The sequence below is a fragment of the Manihot esculenta genome, chromosome 9, assembly GCF_001659605.2.
Source record: "Manihot esculenta cultivar AM560-2 chromosome 9, M.esculenta_v8, whole genome shotgun sequence".
Taxonomy (NCBI): Eukaryota; Viridiplantae; Streptophyta; class Magnoliopsida; order Malpighiales; family Euphorbiaceae; genus Manihot; species Manihot esculenta.
The window spans coordinates 17,362,581-17,382,013 of record NC_035169.2 but is presented as its reverse complement, the minus strand read 5'-3'; positions in this window follow the sequence as shown (position 1 = coordinate 17,382,013).

The following is a 19,433-nucleotide window of genomic DNA, read 5'->3' as shown; positions in this document are numbered from 1 at the left end:
ATTGCCAAGGATCGATGATCTATTCGATCAGCTAGCCGGAGCGGGTTGTTTCTCCAAAATAGATCTGAAATCTGGGTACCATCAGCTGAGGATAAGAGAGGAAGATGTGCCAAAGACAGCTTTCAGGACCAGATATGGGCATTTTGAGTTCCTTGTTATGCCGTTCGGGTTAACCAATGCCCCTGCAGCATTCATGGATCTCATGAACAGAGTGTTTAGTCAATACCTGGATCACTTTGTTATTGTCTTTATAGATGATATCTTAGTGTATTCCAGGAATGCAGAGGAGCATGCCCATCATCTGAGGTTAGTTCTGCAGACCTTGAGGGAACATGGCTTGTATGCCAAGTTCTCCAAGTGTGAGTTCTGGCTGAGGAGCATTTCATTCTTGGGGCATGTGGTGTCGGAAAATGGAATAGAGGTGGACCCCAAGAAGGTAGAAGCTATGGATAACTGGCCTAGACCAACTTCAATGACAGAGATCGGGAGTTTCTTGGGTTTGGCAGGTTACTACAGGAGGTTCATTCAGGACTTCTCAAAAATTGCAGCTCCTCTGACCAGACTAACCAGGAAGAATCAGAAGTTTGTGTGGACTGACCAGTGCGAAGAGAGTTTTGAAGAGCTTAAGAAGAGGTTAACGTCAGCACCAATGTTAGCTTTGCCAGCTAGCAATGAGGATTTCACAGTTTTCTGTGATGCATCCCGAGTGGGATTGGGTTGTGTGTTAATGCAGAATGAAAGGGTGATTGCTTATGCTTCTAGACAGCTGAAGAAGCATGAGTTGAATTACCCCACACATGACCTGGAGATGGCAGCAGTAATCTTTGCACTCAAGATGTAGAGGCACTACCTCTATGGGGTTAAATGTGAGATCTTCACAGATCATAAGAGCCTGCAGTACATCCTAAGTCAAAGAGATTTGAACTTGAGACAGAGAAGATGGGTAGAGCTGCTGAGTGATTATGATTGCAAGATTCAGTACAATCCGGGTAAGGCGAATGTTGTGGCAGACGCCCTAAGCCGGAAATCACTAGGCAGTCTATCCCACGTCACGGCTGAGCGGAGACCGGTGGTGAAGGAGTTTTACAAGCTCATTGATGAAGGTCTACAGTTGGAGTTGTCTGGTACAGGTGCTTTAGTTGCCCAGATGAGAGTGGCACCCGTGTTTCTGGAGCAGGTGGCTCAGAAACAGCATGAGGACCCAGAGTTAGTGAAGATTGCCAGGACTGTTCAGTCAGGCAAGGATAGTGAGTTCAGATTCGACAACAAGGGGATCCTTCGCTATGGGAGCCGATTGTGTGTACCAGACGACATAGGGCTAAAAGGAGACATTATGAGAGAGGCTCATAATGCAAGATACAGCGTTCACCCCGGAGCCACCAAGATGTATCAAGATCTGAAGAAGGTTTATTGGTGGCCAGCTATGAAGAGAGAAGTGGCACAGTTTGTGTCAGCCTGCGAAGTGTGTCAGAGGGTGAAGCCGGCTGGAATGCTTAACCCGCTACCTATTCTAGAGTGGAAATGGGAGAATATAGCTATGGACTTCGTAGTGGGGTTACCGGTGGCGTCCAACAGATTGGACTACATATGGGTGATTGTGGACAAACTCACTAGATCTGCTCACTTCATCCCTGTCAGGAGTGGCTATTCTATGGACAAGTTGGCGCAGGTGTATGTTGATGAGATCGTCAGGCTGCATGGGGTTCCTGTTTCGATAGTGTCTAATAGAGGACCCCAGTTCACCTCCAGGTTTTGGCGGAGTCTGCAGAATGCCATGGGTACCAGGTTGGATTTTAGCACTGCTTTCCATCCACAGACGGACGGACAATCAGAAAGGACCATCCAGACAATAGAGGATATGCTCAGAATGTGTGTGCTGGACTTTGGCGGTTCTTGGAGGCAGCATCTACCTTTGGTGGAGTTTGCCTACAATAACAGCCATCATGCTAGCATCGGGATGGCTCCATATGAAGCTTTGTATGGGAGGAAGTGCAGATCACCTGTTTGCTGGGAAGAGGTTGGAGAAAAGGCCTTGGCAGGGCCTGAGCTAGTAGAGATCACCAGCAGGGTGGTACCCATAATCAGAGAAAGGATCAAGACTGCTGCAAGCAGACAGAAGAGTTATGCAGACATCCGCAGAAGGCAGGTAGAGTTTCAGGAGGGGGATCTGGTTTTGCTCAAGGTGTCTCCAATGAAAAGGGTGATTCGGTTCGGGAAAAAAGGTAAGCTGGCTCCACGGTACATCGAACCCCTTGAAGTCTTGCAAAAGATTGGGAAAGTGTCGTACAAGCTGGATTTACCTGCTTCAATGGAGAGAATCCATCCGGTCTTCCATGTTTCCATGTTGAGGAAGTTTGTGTCAGATCCGGACAAGATTCTTAGTGAGCCTGATGTGGAGTTCCAAGAAGATCTCACTTATGTTGAGCAGCCAGTACGGATCATAGACACCCAGATCAGGAAGCTGAGAAACAAGGAAATCCCGATGGTGAAAGTCCTGTGGAACCACCACAATATGGAAGAGTGCACCTGGGAGACACGGGAGTCCATGCTCCAGCAATATCCCCATCTTTTCTAAAGTAAGTTTTATGTGCTTTGTATGTATGTTATGTGTATGCTATGCTATGTGTTGTTTGGTGAACATTCGGGGACGAATGTTCTTAAGGGGGGAAGAATGTAATACCCGGCTAGACTCCGGTATCGGAATTCCTACCGTCCGGTGGAATCTCGGGTGTCGGAGACCTCTAGAAGGGTAAAACCATGTTTTCATAAAATGTTTTAATGAGTTTTATGTTTTTAATTAAGAAAGAAAATGAGTTTTTGCATGAAAATAATCTTGGAGGAAGACCCAGGTTCGGCCGCCGAACCTCAAGTTCGGTCGCCGAACATGCATGCGCTTCGGGAGGGCTTTAGGCCCCCGAAAGCATAAGTGAGGGAAGTCCAGGTTCGGCCGCCGAACCTTATGTTCGGCCGCCGAACATGGCATGCATGCAGAGGCACGTTCGGCTCCCGAATGTGGCCTGGCCAGCCACCTATAAAGGGGTCCCTTAGCCGAAAATGGATGAGCTTTTCTCCCCATTTTCGGCCAAGGTGAGCTCTCTGCTGTCCCTCACCGATCTTGAGTTTCTTCCTTCAAATCTTTCACGATTTTCACAAGTTTTCACTTTGTTTTGAAAATTTTCGAGTATAAAGCAAGTTTTGGAGCTTTGAGGTTCAAGAAACTCAATCTCTCCCATCTCCGAGCTAGGGTCGTTTTTCTCTCGATCTTCAAGAGGTAAGGGCCGATCTTGAGCTCACTATATATTTTAAACAAGTTTTAAGTTGATCTATGGGGTAGAAATGCATGTTTAGGTTTTGGTTGGTTTTATGGGTTATGTTAAGTTTTTTAGCAATGTATGATGTTTGTGGTTGCTTGATGTGTTGTAGTTGGGGTTTAAGATAGTTTGAAGCCCCTAGGAGCTTGTATGCTTGAGTATGCATATTGTAGATCAGGTTTATGCATGTTTGAAAGGTTTGGGAGGCGTTTGTGCATGTTGGAGTTGAGTTTCTGCCACTTTGGAGAAACTCAGGTTCGGCCGCCGAACCCGCTTGTGGAGGCAGCCTTCGGCTGCCGAAGCCTGCCTCCGAAAGAGGACTTTCATCTCTGGAGGGCAGTTTCGGCCGCCGAAAGTGCCGCCGAACATGCATGAGTTTTGTCTCTGTCTGGGAGTTTCGGCCGCCGAAGGTGCCGCCGAACCTGCCTGACTTTCGGCTCTGGAGGGACTTTCGGCCGCCGAACCTGCCGCTGAAAGTGCCCTGTTCAGCCTTCCTTTGCATGTTTTGCATGTTTGTTTTGAGGCGTTTTAGGGGGTTTTTGGGGATGTTTTAGAGTCATGTTCTAGTATGTTTGGTCCCTCATTTGAGTCCACCTGTGTAGGTTCGGACCCGAGGAACCGAGGACCCCAGCAGTGAGTCAGCTGCTTCAGTCATTGTCAGAGCTAGCTGAGGTGAGTAGAATAAACCTTTATGTTTTAAAGCAAATAAATTATAAAGTTTGAGCATGTTCATGCATCATGAATGCCATGTGATATCCTAGGTTGTTTGCATTAGAATTCACGAATATGTTGCATTGCATTCTATGATGTTGATGTGGATTGGTTATTGAATGATCCTTTAGTCCTCATATGATATGATGTGATATGGTACGGTATGTCATGGTATGGAAGTCCGGTTGACCCATTCTACGTCCCGGCACTATGTAAGAGAAAGACCGGTTGACCCATTCTACGTCCCGGCACCTTGAAAATGTTATGTTATGATATGTTTAAGAGAAAGACCGGTTGACCCATTCTACGTCCCGGCATTTTGGAATGTAGAGGACTATTGGTGACAATACCATCCTTGATGTGGTTTACCTGTGATGTGATGCATTCCATGATAGCATGTATTTTAAATGTTTTAGTATTCTGCTCACTGGGCTCTAGTAGCTCACCCCTTTCCCTAATCCCCTAGGGTTGCAGGTACGGGCTAGACAGAGAAGTCAAGATGGATGAAGTCATGTGTATGTAATAGATAGAATGTGGACATGATAAATTGTAAAATGATGTAATGTTGCGAATAGTTATGTCATGTAATGTTGAGATTGAGATTAAGGTTTAGAAATTGTGCTTGACCGAGTTGTATAGTAATCCCTTTTGTAAACATGATCTATGTTATATGATGTTTATGTTCCACCAAGCTTGTGTATGATGAGATGTCCCATTGGAGCAATTGTTGAGAGCTCCAGTGTGGGGTTTATGTTTATGTTTATGTTTATGTTTATGTATATGTTTATGGGCATGCACAGGTTGAGCTTGGTAAAAGAAAAGTTCAAATTTTTATGTATGTTGTTGATCATGTATGGGATTAATCAGGTTTACAGGATGCATGTCAGGCTTGCTACGGGTCCCGGCGGCCTTATGCCGATCTGGATCCTAGCGCCGGTAGCGGTCCGATTTTCGGGTCGTTACACGGATCTTCACCATGACACAGCAGGAGGCAAATGCATCAAACACCGTGGTGTCAGGTAATCTCATCATTGGTTGCTCAGATGTTTATGCCTTAATGGACCCTGGTGCATCTCATTCTTTCATTGCTCCGAGGGCCGTCGAGAGATTGGGTTTGATGGTCTCTGGGTTAGAGTGTCCCCTATGGGTCAGTGGACCCAAGTGTGACCCGTTAGTGGCAGAGTCAGTCTGCCAGTGTAGTCCAGTTTTTGTTGAGGGAAGATGCCTTTTAGCCGACCTTATGGTTCTAGATTTGACAGATTTTGACGTCATTCTAGGGATGGATTGGCTATCTACCCATGGTGCTACCTTGGATTGCAGAGACAAGGTAGTCAAGTTCAGATGTCAGGATGGGTCAGAGGTTGTCTTCAGAGGAGACAGGGGGAGTACACCTAGAGGTTTGATATTAGCCCTTCAGGCTCGTAGACTGCTCAGGAGGGGTTGTCAGGGTTTCCTAGCTCATGTGAGAGAGTTGGATAGTCATGTCAGAGAGCCCGCCTCAGTGCCCGTGGTCAGTGAGTTTTTAGATGTGTTCCCAGACGAGCTGCCAGGTTTACCACCTGCTAGGGAGATAGAGTTTGAAATTGAATTGATGCCTGGAACCAGACCGATCTTTATCCCTCCCTACAGAATGGCACCAGCTGAATTGAAGGAGCTTAAGGAGCAGTTGCAAGAGTTGGTAGATAGAGGCTTCATCCGACCGAGTACCTCACCTTGGGGTGCTCCAATGCTATTTGTAAAAAAGAAGGATGGATCCCTCAGACTTTGTATCGACTACAGGCAGTTGAACAAGGTCACTACCAAGAACGTTGTTGATGTGCTATATTAATGGGTTAAAAGCCCATTAGTATAATTAATAATAATAAATATGTTATTATTATTAATATTAATTATTATTATTATAAGATAATAATATTTAAAAGATCTGTAGTTTATCTGTAACTGTTACAGATAAAAGATTTTTAGTTTCCTTATCAAAATAAACTGTCACATAATATATTTGAGCATCTGCGAGATTGTGATAGTGGGTGATAAACACAACTCTTTTGCGAAAAGAATTATGGGAAAACTAAAAGACTTAAAACGTATAAAACTCCTGCTACAAATTGTGGGGTAACGTTTTTGAGAAATCGTTTCAAGCTGCAGATTGTGGAGCACATAGTTTATCCATCTTGAGAGAGCTAGCACTCTAGAAGGGTAAAACACGTTCGCGTGGATACCATTGAGGGTGTTCGTTGAAAAAGCAGCACCATCAGTCCGGAATTGTATCTTCTCATCGAGTCTAACAGGTTAGTCTCTTATCATTCCTTTTGAAATAAACAAAGCACACGGATCCCGGGAAGGAAAACATAGATTTTTAATTTTTTCGATGCGTGTTTGGGTTGCAGTAATCTCTGGGTTTCCTAACAGTGGTATCAGAGCCAACCTGTGCCCTTCGTTTAAGTCGAATATGCCATGATTGATGAGTTATGTGTGATATATGTTTGCTAGAATGGCATGGTAATTAAACCGTATAGTTCATTTTACATATGATGTCAAAAACGATAGATTTATATGTGATATGAATCCATGATATATGTAGGGTTTATGTGAAAAACATTTTCAAAAAGTATAAACACACATGCGTTACTGTTGTTTGTTAATATGATTAATAAACGATGGTATCTTTTTCTGTATAGTCAAAGATTGTTTGATATGATCAAACAATTACTGCTAAGATCAGTAAAATCAATCTAACTGATATGCAGAATAAAGGGATTTAGGCAGTAATCCGTTAATGCAATTAATGGTTCTATTTAGTTTCGAGGGGCGCTGCCCCTTCGGAATCCCACCCGCTGACCGGCCAGCGGGACCCCGCCCGCTAACCTGCTAGCGGGACTACCGTGTGCGTAGCGCCTTAGATATCGTTCCCGTAACAAAATAAACTTTAAGCTAATAAGTTTATAACGTGTTTGTATGAAATATGTTGTGATTATGTGGTGTCTTGGCATGGTTCATAGCATGACCTTATTAACCTATGAGATTGATTTTTTTGGGATGTAATTTTTAAATACGACCTATGTGTCGCTTATTTTAATGTAATAGTATAGGCTTTCTTTAAATTTTGTAAATGGAGATCCACAAGATGGAGGTGAGAAGACTCGTGCTTCCATGGTGATGGTGGAGTTGCCTCCAATGACGAGTAGATTCCATGGTGTGGACAACAAGCTCAAGATATAAAGACATGTTCCATTACAACTAATGTAAAAGGATTATACCTAGGTTGCCCCTTATGATCTTCATATTGGCTTGTGAAGATCATTTTAGATTTTGGCCATGCTACATCAAGTTTATGTTGGGAAGATACAATATTGGGCTGATGGTGCTGTCTTTTCAAACGAACACCCTCTATAGTATCCACACTAACGTCTTCTATCCTTCTAGAGTGCTAGCTCTCTCAAAGATAGATAGGTTATGTGCTCCACAATCTAGAGCTTTTTAGACTGAGTTTTCTAAAAAATGTACCTTCTACAATTCGTAGAAGGGGTATTTATATGTTTCAGTCTTTTGTTTTTCCTACAACTCCTTTTCCTAAAAGGAGTTGTGTTCATAACCCACTATCACAATCTCGCAAATACTCAAATATCTTATGTGATAGAGTCCTTTATCTGTAACAGTTATAAATAGACTGCAGATCTTTTAACTATTATTATCTCATAATAATAAATGATTAATAATAATAACACTTTATTATTATTAATTATATTAATGATTAATATTAATAATAATAATAATAACACTTTATTATTATTAATTATATCCATGGGTTTTGGGCTTTTACCCCATTAATATGACATAGCACATCAACAACGTTATTTTGTGTGTGACCCAATAGGCTCACATTAATTGGCAATAGGCCCAGTCCCACAAGGCCCATAAGTCATAAGTAGCCTCTAGCAAGATATTATGACTACCTAACTAATATGAGGATCAATAGTCTAATAAAGCCTAATAAATAGAACATGTATTAATCCCTTTGTCACATGATATCTAGTTTAAACATAAGTCATGGTCAATGTCAAACTTATAATGTTCAAACTTATGATTTCTCAATCTCTAAGTAGACTGATAAATTCAAATGATACTGAACACAATCTCAATTCATTTGAGCATGGCCATGCATTTCTCAGTCTCACTTATCGAGGGGCCCAGAAGATATCTCTCTCAAAGAGAGGGATAAATCCTATCTTAATTATTCATTATCCTCTACATAATTTCTATTATGCTCAATCATAACCTTTATGATTGTCCGATTAAAGACAATTTTGGTTATGTCAAAACATAACAGTCCTTATGTTGGAAACTATGACAATCTCAAGTCAAAGGATTAAGACATAACTACTTTGAGATTCACTTATGACAATGACCTATGTAGTGATCTCAATGCGGGTCCATCCAATACTTTGTTCTCTAACAAGTATCTATGATTATTGAATTATATCAACATATACATAATCATCTCATGATTATCAATCAATAATCATACTAGCTATATTTTATTATTATCAACACAATAATAAGCGACCAAGGATGATAATCATTATTATGTAACATGCAAACAGATAATAACGATAATAAAATCTCTTATTATTAATAATTAAAATGACATACAAAAAGGTCCAAGATAATGACCTAGGGCAAATACACTAACAATCTCCCACGTGCACTAGGCCTAATCATACAAGTATCTAATACCCATAGACCTAGTGTGCTGATCATGCTTGACCTGTGAAAGAGGCTTGGTCAGTGGATCTGCAATGTTGTCATTTGTGTCTACTTTGCATATTTTGATATCTCCTCTATCAATGATCTCTCGAATAAGGTGATATCGTCTGAGTATGTGTTTAGATCTCTGATGAGATCTGGGCTCCTTTGCCTGTGCTATGGCACCGTTGTTATCACAATAAAGGTCCATAGGATTTGCAATGCTGGGAACCACTCCCAACTCTGAGATGAATTTCTTCAACTAGACTGCCTCCTTAGTTGCATCTGATGCTGCTATATACTCAGCTTCTGTTGTAGAATCTGCTACAGTGCTCTGCTTAGAACTTTTTCAGCTAACAGCTCCACCATTTAAAGTGAATACGAATCTTGACTGCGATCTGAAGTCATCTATGTCAGTTTGAAAACTAGCATCTGTGTAACCATTTATAACTAACTCGTCTTCCAAACCTCCATAAACTAGGAATGCATTCTTAGTCCTTCTAAGGTACTTTAGGATATTCTTAACGGCTGTCCAGTGACTTTCACCGGGATCTGCCTAATATCTGCTTGTTGTGCTCAAGGCATATGAGACGTCTGGTCTAGTACATAACATGGCATACATGATGGATCCGATTGTAGAAGCATAAGGGATCTTATTCATCCGTTCTCGTAGGGGTGAGCATTCGGTCGGTTCGGTTCAAAACCGAACCGAACCGAATAAACCGAAAACTGAAATTTTAGTGTTTATAAAAACCGAATCGAACTGATTTTGGTCAGAAACTGAATTGAATCGAACCGGTCTGATTCAGTTCGATTCGGTTCGATTTGATCGATTTCGATTTTTAATAATTTTTTTATTTTTTACATTTTATTTTTAAAATTTTAAAATTTAATTAAAATATTTTAATCTTAATATGATTTAATTTCTCTATATTATTGAAAAAATATATTATTATCACTAATCGGTTCGGTTCGGTTTTTTCGGTTTTTTTCTGATCAAAACCGAACCGAACCGAAATAACCGAAATTTCTGAAATTAAAAATCGAACCGAACCGAAATATATAAAAAACCGAACCAAATTTTCAAATCAGTTTGGTTCGGTCAGTTTTTTCGATTTGAACCGAATACTGCTCACCCCTACGTTCTCGCTCATCAGATGTCTTAGGACATTGATTATTGCTGAGATGAATACCATAAGACATGGGCAAGAATCCTCTTTTGGAATCTTGCATGCTGAACCTTTTCAGCACCTTGTCAATATAAGTACTTTGACTCAAACCGATTATCCTCTTGGATCTATCCCTATAGATCTTAATACCAAGGATATATCTAGCCTCACCTAAGTCCTTCATTGAAAAAGAATTCCCTAACCAGGTCTTAACCTTTTGCAAGGTAGGGATATCATTTCCAATGAGTAATATGTCATCCACATATAGGACTAGAAACACAACTGCACTCCCACTAACCATCTTGTAAACACAAGGTTCATCTTCATTTTTGATGAATCCAAAGTCCCTGACTGTCTCATCAAAACGAACATTCCAGCTCCGAGAGGCTTGCTTCAATCCATAAATGGATCTTTGAAGCTTGCAAATCTTTCCAGAATTCTCAGGGATTACAAAACCCTCAGGTTGTGTTATGTACACATCCTCGAGCAAGTTTCCATTAAGAAAAGCTGTTTTGACATCTATTTGTCATATCTCGTAATCATAGTACGCAGCAATGGCAATGAGAATTCTAAACGACTTAAGCATTGCAACTGGCGAAAATGTCTCATATTATTCTATACCATAAGTTTGCTTGAAACCTTTTGCGACAAGCCTTGCTTTGTAGGTATACACATTTCCATCCATGTCAGTTTTCTTCTTGAAAACCCATTTACAAATAATGGTCTTAACACCCTCAAGGGGAACAATTAATGACCAAACTCGATTGTCATGCATGGATTGCATTTCGGATTTCATGGTGGAAAGCCATTTATTGGAATCTGGACCTGACACAGCCTCTTGATAGGTAGTAGGCTCATCTTGATCAATGAGGAAAAGTTCACGACTATCAGTCATGAGAAATCCATATATCGCAGGCTGATGACGTGTCCTATCAGATCTGTGTGGGACTTGTATTACCCTTTCAGTTTCTACAACTGTTTGTGGTTCTGAAAGTGGTTCTATCGGCGGTTTAATGCTCTCTTGTGGTGCTTGAGTTTCCTCAAGTCACACTGTACTCCCACTGTACTCCCACTGAATCTCTGAGAGATAAATTCCTTTTCTAAAAAGGTACCATTTCGAGCAATAAACACTTTGTTCTCTGAGGGAATATAGAAATAGTATCCTTTGGTTTCCTTAGGATACCCTATAAAATTGCATTTGATAGATTTTGGAGCTAGCTTATCTAAAATTGGGCGTTTCACATAAGCCTCACAACCCCAAATCTTAAGGAAAGACAAATTGGGCATTTTGCCAGTCCATAACTCATATGGTGTCTTTTCAACCGCTTTTGATGGTACTCAATTTAGAATAAATGCAGTTGTTTCCAAGGCATAACCCAAAATGATAAAGAGAGATTTGTTTGACCCATCATAGATTGAACCTTATCTAATAAAGTTTGATTTCTCCCTTCAGAAATACTATTCCATTGTGGAGTTCCTGGAGGAGTCAATTGTGAAATAATTCCACAATTTCTAAGATGTTCATCAAACTCTTGACTCAAATATTCACCACCTCGATTAGATCGAAGCACTTTAATAGTTCTACCAAGTTGATTTTGTACTTCATTTTGAAAAGTTTTAAACATTTCAAAAGATTCATGCTTATGTTTCATTAGGTAGACATAGCCATACCTACTGAAATCATCAGTGAATGTAATGAAATACTGATAACCTCCCCTGGCACTAATGCTTAGTGGGCCATATACATCTGTATATATTAAGCCCAACAAGTCTGAAGCCCTTTGACCTTGTCCAGTAAAAGGGTCCTTTGTCATCTTACCAAGCAAACAATATTAACAATTTTCAAATGAATCTAATAAACCATCTTTATAGAGCTTAGATATGCGATTCTCATTTATATGGCTAAGACGACAGTGCCATAAATATGTTGGGTTTAACTCATTTAGCATAGTTTTCTTAGAAGTTATGTTATAGATATTGTTGTCTCTAGAATCATCTAGATTAAGGATATAAAGGCCATTATATGAATTTGCAATACAATAAAGCAAATCATCTTTATTAATGGAGCATTTCTTATTCTTAATAAGAAATGAAAAACCTTCATCGTCCAAAATAGAAACTGAAATAATATTCCTACTCAAAGTAGGAACATAAAAGCAATTGTTCAAAACTAACAAAAGCCCATTGGGCAACACAAGTTCATAAGTCCTTACAGCTAAGGCAGCAACTCTTGCTCCATTGCCTACACATAGGTCCACATCGCCCTTTTTTAGTTTTTTACTCCTTTTGAGACCCTGCACATTTGTACAAATGTGAGAACCACATCCGGTATCTAATACCCATGAAGTAGAAATAGATAAATTAATATCTATAACATAAATACTCGAAGTCGTAGTCTCACTACTCTTCTTCTTCTTACACTCATCCAAATAGAGTTTGCAATTTCTCTTCCAATGCCCTGGTTCCTTGCAATGGAAGTAGATTCCTTCCTTAGGAACTATTTCCTTAGGAACTTTTGCCTTGCTTTGCCATTTAGGCTTGCCTCGTCCCTTAGGTCTATTACCACCTTTAGACTTGGGCTTCCCCTTATTTTTCATGGGCTTACCCTTATTGACATTCAAAATTTGGGTAAGCCTTTTCTTGACATTTACCTCAGCTGTCTTTAGCATCCCATGTAGCTCAGGAATGGATTTCTCCATATTGTTCATGTTATAATTCATGACAAACTGAGAAAAACTGCTGCGTAAAGAATGTAGGATCAGATCCGTAGAGCGTTCTAAACTCAGAGGATAGCCAAGCCTAGCAAGGTGATCAATATAGCCTTTCATCTTCAAAACATGAGCACTAACTGATTCACCTTCAGCCATTTTGCAATCATGCAATGCAATGGTGGTTTCATACCTATCCTACCTAGCTTACTGTTGGAAAGCTTATTTGAGATGGACACTCATCTCATAAGCCTCAAGGTGCTCCAGATCCTTCTGAAATTCTGGGCACATAGTTGCCAATATAAGACATCCAATGTCATTAGAATCATCTATATGCTTCTTATACTTGTTCTTAACAACATTAGTAGCATCAGCAGGAGGTGGTTCTGGGATAGCTTCATCAAGCACAGAGGACTTTTTCTCTTGCTTGAGAACAATTCTCAAGTTTCTAAACCAATTAATAAAATTAGTCCTGTTTTCTTTCAGTTTATCCTTCTCAAGGATGGATCGCAGTGATAAAGTGGAATTGTTATTAGCAGCCATAATGATCTACAAAATATGCAAATATAATTAATTTAGTAAATTAATATTGAGGTGATAATAATCTCCCACTAAAATATAACCCTCAAAAATAATAATATTTTAGTGGGCTAAGATCCATATTTCACCTAATTTTAAGTCAGCTTTGGCATGATGCTTAGAATTAAGTTATTTAGGTAGGTAACTCCTTACCAATTACATCTAATGTAACTCTTAGATTATGATGTGTTGACATTATATGTCAAATTGCATGTTATACCCCATCTAATGCCTTAGGCCCAAAACCGTTTTGATAGCCTAATTAAGCCCAACCAAAATTAAATAAATGAGTAACTATTACTCATCCTATCTTACTAGGATAACCTAAGCACTTTGTTTTGGCAAAACCTACATTTTGGTGATCTTAGTCTTGATAGGTATTTAATATATGCTTGACATTAAAACTTAAAATTTTAGAGTGATGGTTCAATTTTTAATTTTAGTTATTTTGTCTTGCATATATATATATATATATATATATATATATATATATATATATATATATATTATAGCATCCTATATGCACACATATATATATAGACTATCATGCATAGTATCTCATACTAATATATGACAAAATAATAAAATATAGTCATTTAAATCTCATTTAAAGACTAAAAGAAAATAATAAAAATTTATTTTCTTATTAATATTTTTTTCTTTTTTTTATTTCCAGGGGCAGATTTGTAATTAGGGCATTATCTTCTTCCTTAGGAAGAAGCCCTAGTTGCCGCTTCTTCACCAAGCAGCAGCCCATGCAATCGCCGCCATGTCCGACGATGAGCTCAGCAGCCACAGAAGTGGCCACTTCCCATCGTTGCTTTGGACATGCATCAGCGGTGGCTCATGCCAACACACATGACCACCTCCCATCGCGTGCTCGCCTGTGGCCTTCACATGTGCTGGTCTGGTCTTCAGCGTTTTCTGGGCTCACGATGACTGTTCATCGTGAATCCAATTTTTTTTTATTAATTTAATTTTTCTAACAAAAATTAAAATTATCTAAAAGATCCAATCATTCATCCATAATTATCATGCCATTCTAACAAATATATATCGCATATATAATATCAATCAGGGCATAATTAATTTAAACGAAAAGCACAATCAGGCTCTAATACCACTGTTGGAAAATTCAGAGATTATTGCAACCGAAATTGCACAGCGGAAAATTAAAAATCTCTGATTTCCTTCTCCAGAATCTGAGTGCTTCTTTTAATTCACATGAAGGATATGAGACTAACATGTTAATCTCGTCGAGAAAATACAATGTTGGACTGATGGTGCTGCCTTTTCAAACGAACACCCTCTATGGTATCCACACGAACGTCTTCTATCCTTCTAGAGTGCTAGCTCTCTCAAAGATAGATAGATTATGTGCTCCACAATCTGCAGCTTTTTAGACTGAGTTTTCTCAAAAATGTACCTTCCACAATTCGTAGAAAGGGTATTTATATGTTTCAGTCTTTTGTTTTTTCCACAACTCCTTTTCCTAAAAGGAGTTGTGTTCATAACCCACTATCACAATCTCGCAGATACTCAAATATCTTATGTGATAGAGTCCTTTATCTGTAACAGTTACAGATAGACTGTAGATCTTTTAAATATTATTATCACATAATAATAAATGATTAATAATAATAATACTTTATTATTATTAATTATATTAATAATTAATATTAATAATAATAATACTTTATTATTATTAATTATATTAATGATTAATAATAATAACACTTTATTATTATTAATTATATTAATGGGCTTTGGGCTTTTAGCCCATTAATATGACATTGGCACATCAACAACGTTCTTTTGTGTGTGACCCAATAGGCTCACATTAATTGGCAATAGGCCCAGTTCCACAAGACCCATAAGTTATAAGTGGCCTCTAGCAAGACATTATGACTACCCAACTAATATGAGGATCAATAGTCCAATAAAACCTAATAAATAGAACATGTATTAATCTCTTTATCACACGATATCTAGTTTGAACATAAGTCATGGTCAATGTCAAACTTATAATGTTCAAACTTATGATTTCTCGATCTCTAATTAGACTGATAAATTCAAATGATATTGATCACACTATCAATTCATTTGAGCACGGCCATGCATTTCTCAGTCTCACTTATCGAGGGGCCCAAAAGATATCTCTCTCAGAGAGAGAGATAAATCTTATCTTGATTGTTCATTATCCTCTACATAATTTCTATTATGCTCAATCATAACCTTTATGATTTTTCGATTAAAGACAATGTTTGGTTATGTCAAAACATAACAGTCCTTATGTTGGAAACTATGACAATCTCAAGTCAAAGGATTAAGACATAACTGCTTTGAGATTCACTTATGACAATGATCCATGTTGTGATCTCAATGCGGGTCCATCCAATACTTTATTCTCTAACAAGTATCTATGATTATTGAATTATATCAACATATACATAATCATCTCATGATTATCAATCAATAATCATACTAGCTATATTTTATTATTATCAACACAATAATAAGCAACCAGGGATGATAATCATTATTATATAACATGCAAACAAATAATAATTATAAAAACCTCTTTTATTAATAACCAAAACGACATACATAAAAGTCCAAGATAATGGCCTAGGGCATATACACTAACAATTTACATATTCTGTTAGATATTAGTATGTGATGCTATACATGATAGTTTATATATATGTGTGCATATAGGATGCTATTGTAATACCCGGCTAGACCCCGGCATCGAAATTCCTATTTTCCGGTGGAATCTCGGATGTCGAAAACCTCTAGAAGGGTAAAATCATGTTTTTCTAAAATGTTTTCATGTGTTTTAAGGTTTTAAGAAAGAAAGAAATTGAGTTTTTGAAAGAAAAGTACCTTGGAAGGAAATCCAGGTTCGGCCGCCTAACCCCATGTTCGGCCGCCGAACATGGTGCAGTTTAGGGAGCACCTTTGGCCCCCGAAGGTGGTCTGGCCAGCCACCTATAAAAGGCCCCATGTCCGAAAATGGGCGAGTTTTCTCCCCATTTTCGGGCAAAGGTGAGTCCATGCCCTTCCATGGTTAGTTTTGATGTTTTCCTTCAAATCATTCATGTTTTTGACGAGTTTTAACTTGGTTTTGAAGATTTTGAGCAAAGAACGAAGTTTTGAAGCTTAGAGACCCCGGAGCTTGATTTCTTCCATCTTCGAGTTTAGATCGCCTCTCCTCTCGATTTTCAAGAGGTAAGTGGAGATCCTACCTTTCTTTTATGTTTTATGTAAGTTTTGAGGGATTTTAGAGAGTTTTAATGCATGATTAGCTTAGTTGTAAAAGGTTAGGGTTTATGTGAGTTATTGATGAAATGTATGTTTATTGTTTGTTATAATGTAATGTTGTTGGGGTATAGGTTAGTTTTAAACCCCTAAATGCTTGAGGATGTGTTTTTGCATATTTCTTGCATGAGTTGGTTTGATTGGAAGGTTTGGTTAGCTGAATGAGGGAGAGAAGCTCGAGTTTTGCCATTCTGGAAGAACTCAGGTTCTGCAGCCGAAACCATGTTCGGCCGCCAAACCTGCCTGAGGAAGCAGTTTTGGCTGCCGAACCCTGCCCCCGAAAGTTTGGACTTCCGGCTCTGAGGGGACTTTCGGCCGCCGAACCTGCCGCCAAAGGTGACTGAGTTTCGGCTCTCGAGGGACTTTCGGTCGCCGAACCTACCGCCGAAAGTGCCCTGTTCAGCCTTCCTTTGCATGCTTTCTATGACTGTTTTGTGTTGTTTTAGGGGGTTTTTGGGGAGATGTTTAGAGTCGTGTTAGTGTATGTTTGGTCCCTCATTTGAGTCCACCTATGTAGGTTCGGACCCGAGGAACCGAGGACCCCAGCAGTGAGATAGCTGCTTCAGAGTCAGCTTGAGGTGAGTAGAATGGATCTTTATGTTTCAAAGCAAATAAATTTCGAGCATGTTCATGCATCACGAATGCCATGATATATACTAGGTTGTTTGCATTAGAAATCACGAATATGTTGCATTGCATATTATGATGATTGATGTGGATGGATGTTGGATGACCCATTAATCCTTGATATGATATGATGACGATGATACGGTACGGAAGTCCAGTGAGGCCCATTCTACTCCCCTGGCACATTGGAATGCTATGTTATGTTATGTTAAGAGAAAGACCAGTGAGGCCCATTCTACGCCCCTGGCACCATTGGAATGTGTAGAGGGCTATTGGTGACAAGTCCATCCTTGATGTGGATTGTTTGTGATGTGATGCATTCCATGAAAGCATGTGTTTTAATATATTGTTTTACTATTCTGCTCACTGGGCTCTAGTAGCTCACCCCTTTCCCTTAACCCCCAGGCTTGCAGGTCCGGGATAGACCAGGAGGTCAGCAAGAGTAAAGGTTCTATGGATGTAATAGTTAGATGTGGACATGAGAAAATAATGAAAGATAATGTAATGTAAAGTATTGTATTTAAATGTTATGAGGTTTAGTATTGTGCTTGGCCCTAATGTTATGTTAATTCCCTTTTAATACATAATCTATATGTAATGTTTTATTAATGTGATGTAAACCAAGCTTGATGTATGTAATGTTGATCCAGCTAGAGCATTTGATGAGGGCTCTAGTGTGAGGTTTTTATGTATTCAGTTTCAGTGCATGCACAGGTCAAGCTTGGTAAATGGAAAGTTTAAAATTTTTATGAAAATGTATGATCATGTATGGGATTTATCAGGTATGACAGGTTGTATGTTAGGCTTGCTACGAGTCCTGGCGACCTTAAGTCGATTTGGATCCTAGCGCCAGTAGCGGTCCGATTTTGAGTCGTTACAGCTATGATATATATAAATGCAAGACAACATAATTAAAATTGAAAGTTGAACCCTCACTGTAAAATTTTAAATTTTAGTGCCACCCATGTATTAAATACCTATCCAGACTAAGATCACCAAAATGCAGGTTTTCCCAAAGCAAAGTGCTTAGGTTATCTTAGTAAGATAGGATGAGTAATAGTTACTCATTTATTTAATTTTGGTTGGGCTTAATTAGGTGACTCGCGGTTGTCGAAGCCGGTCAAAAATAACCTTTCTGGTTATCAATAAATTTACACTTGTAGATAGTGGTGAAAGGATCGAATCCACAGAGAATTGAGAACTCACCTATTTCTCTTTTTAATGACCAAGAAAATAAACTAAAAGTGAGATAAAAACTGAAAGTGGAATCAAACGAGACAAACTGAAAGCAAAAATAAATTGCAGTAAAAGTAAAATGGGGGGTTTGAGATTGATTGTAGTAACTAATAATGAGAATAATAATAGAAAGCAAATAATTAAAATAAAAGAGGAAATCAATATGAGAAAAGTCTAGTTGAAGATATGGATCCACTTTGGTTGTTTGGATTGATCATTGAAACTTAGATTATCTTGATTGGTTCAATAGATTAGTTATGGGGGTGGAAGACGCTTCTCACCACCATGTCTCTCTTTATAATTAAATTAATTAGGGAACGTCCTCTAATCAATTACTAATTAACAAATTGCCAAGGAACGTCCTTGAGCCATCGGCATCAAAACAATTGTCAATTGCATAAAGAAATAGAGAGATCCAATCCTAGCTACCCAAACGTATGGAGATAACGCTAGATCATGCAATACCTTGGTTTTTACACCAAGTGTTCTAAGGTCAGAATATTTCCGGCAATTACGGACTAAAAATAATCCCAACTAACAATCAATTAACTTTGCAATTAAAATCAAGTGGCCAATTTGATCAAAACAACAAAGTAATCATGTAATTAAAGCATCAATTGCATAAATATTGAACAAAATCAAAGATAATAATTTATGTTCAGATCTCACAACCCATTAAACAACCTTAGTTTCAACCAATCCTCAACTAGAATTAAAGAAATCAGCCACTCATTGGCTGATTAAAAACAAAATAATAAAAGGAAAATAAAAGAGGAAGAAGGAACCGAAGCATGGAGGCAGAATCTGCCTTGCGCCGAGCACTGCCGAATTGAAGAAAATTGTGTTGTTCTCAATTGTCTTTCGTTCGGCCACTGGAAGTTCTTTAAATAGAGCAGAGGAGATGTGCGCCCTAGGTTCCTTCATTGCTGTCCACGTAAGGCGCTCTGGGCCATTTGCAGGAATGGTCGTCCATATGCGGGCTCGTTTGAAGCGCCTTGGCGGGGCCCATGCTGGATGAAGATTGGTGT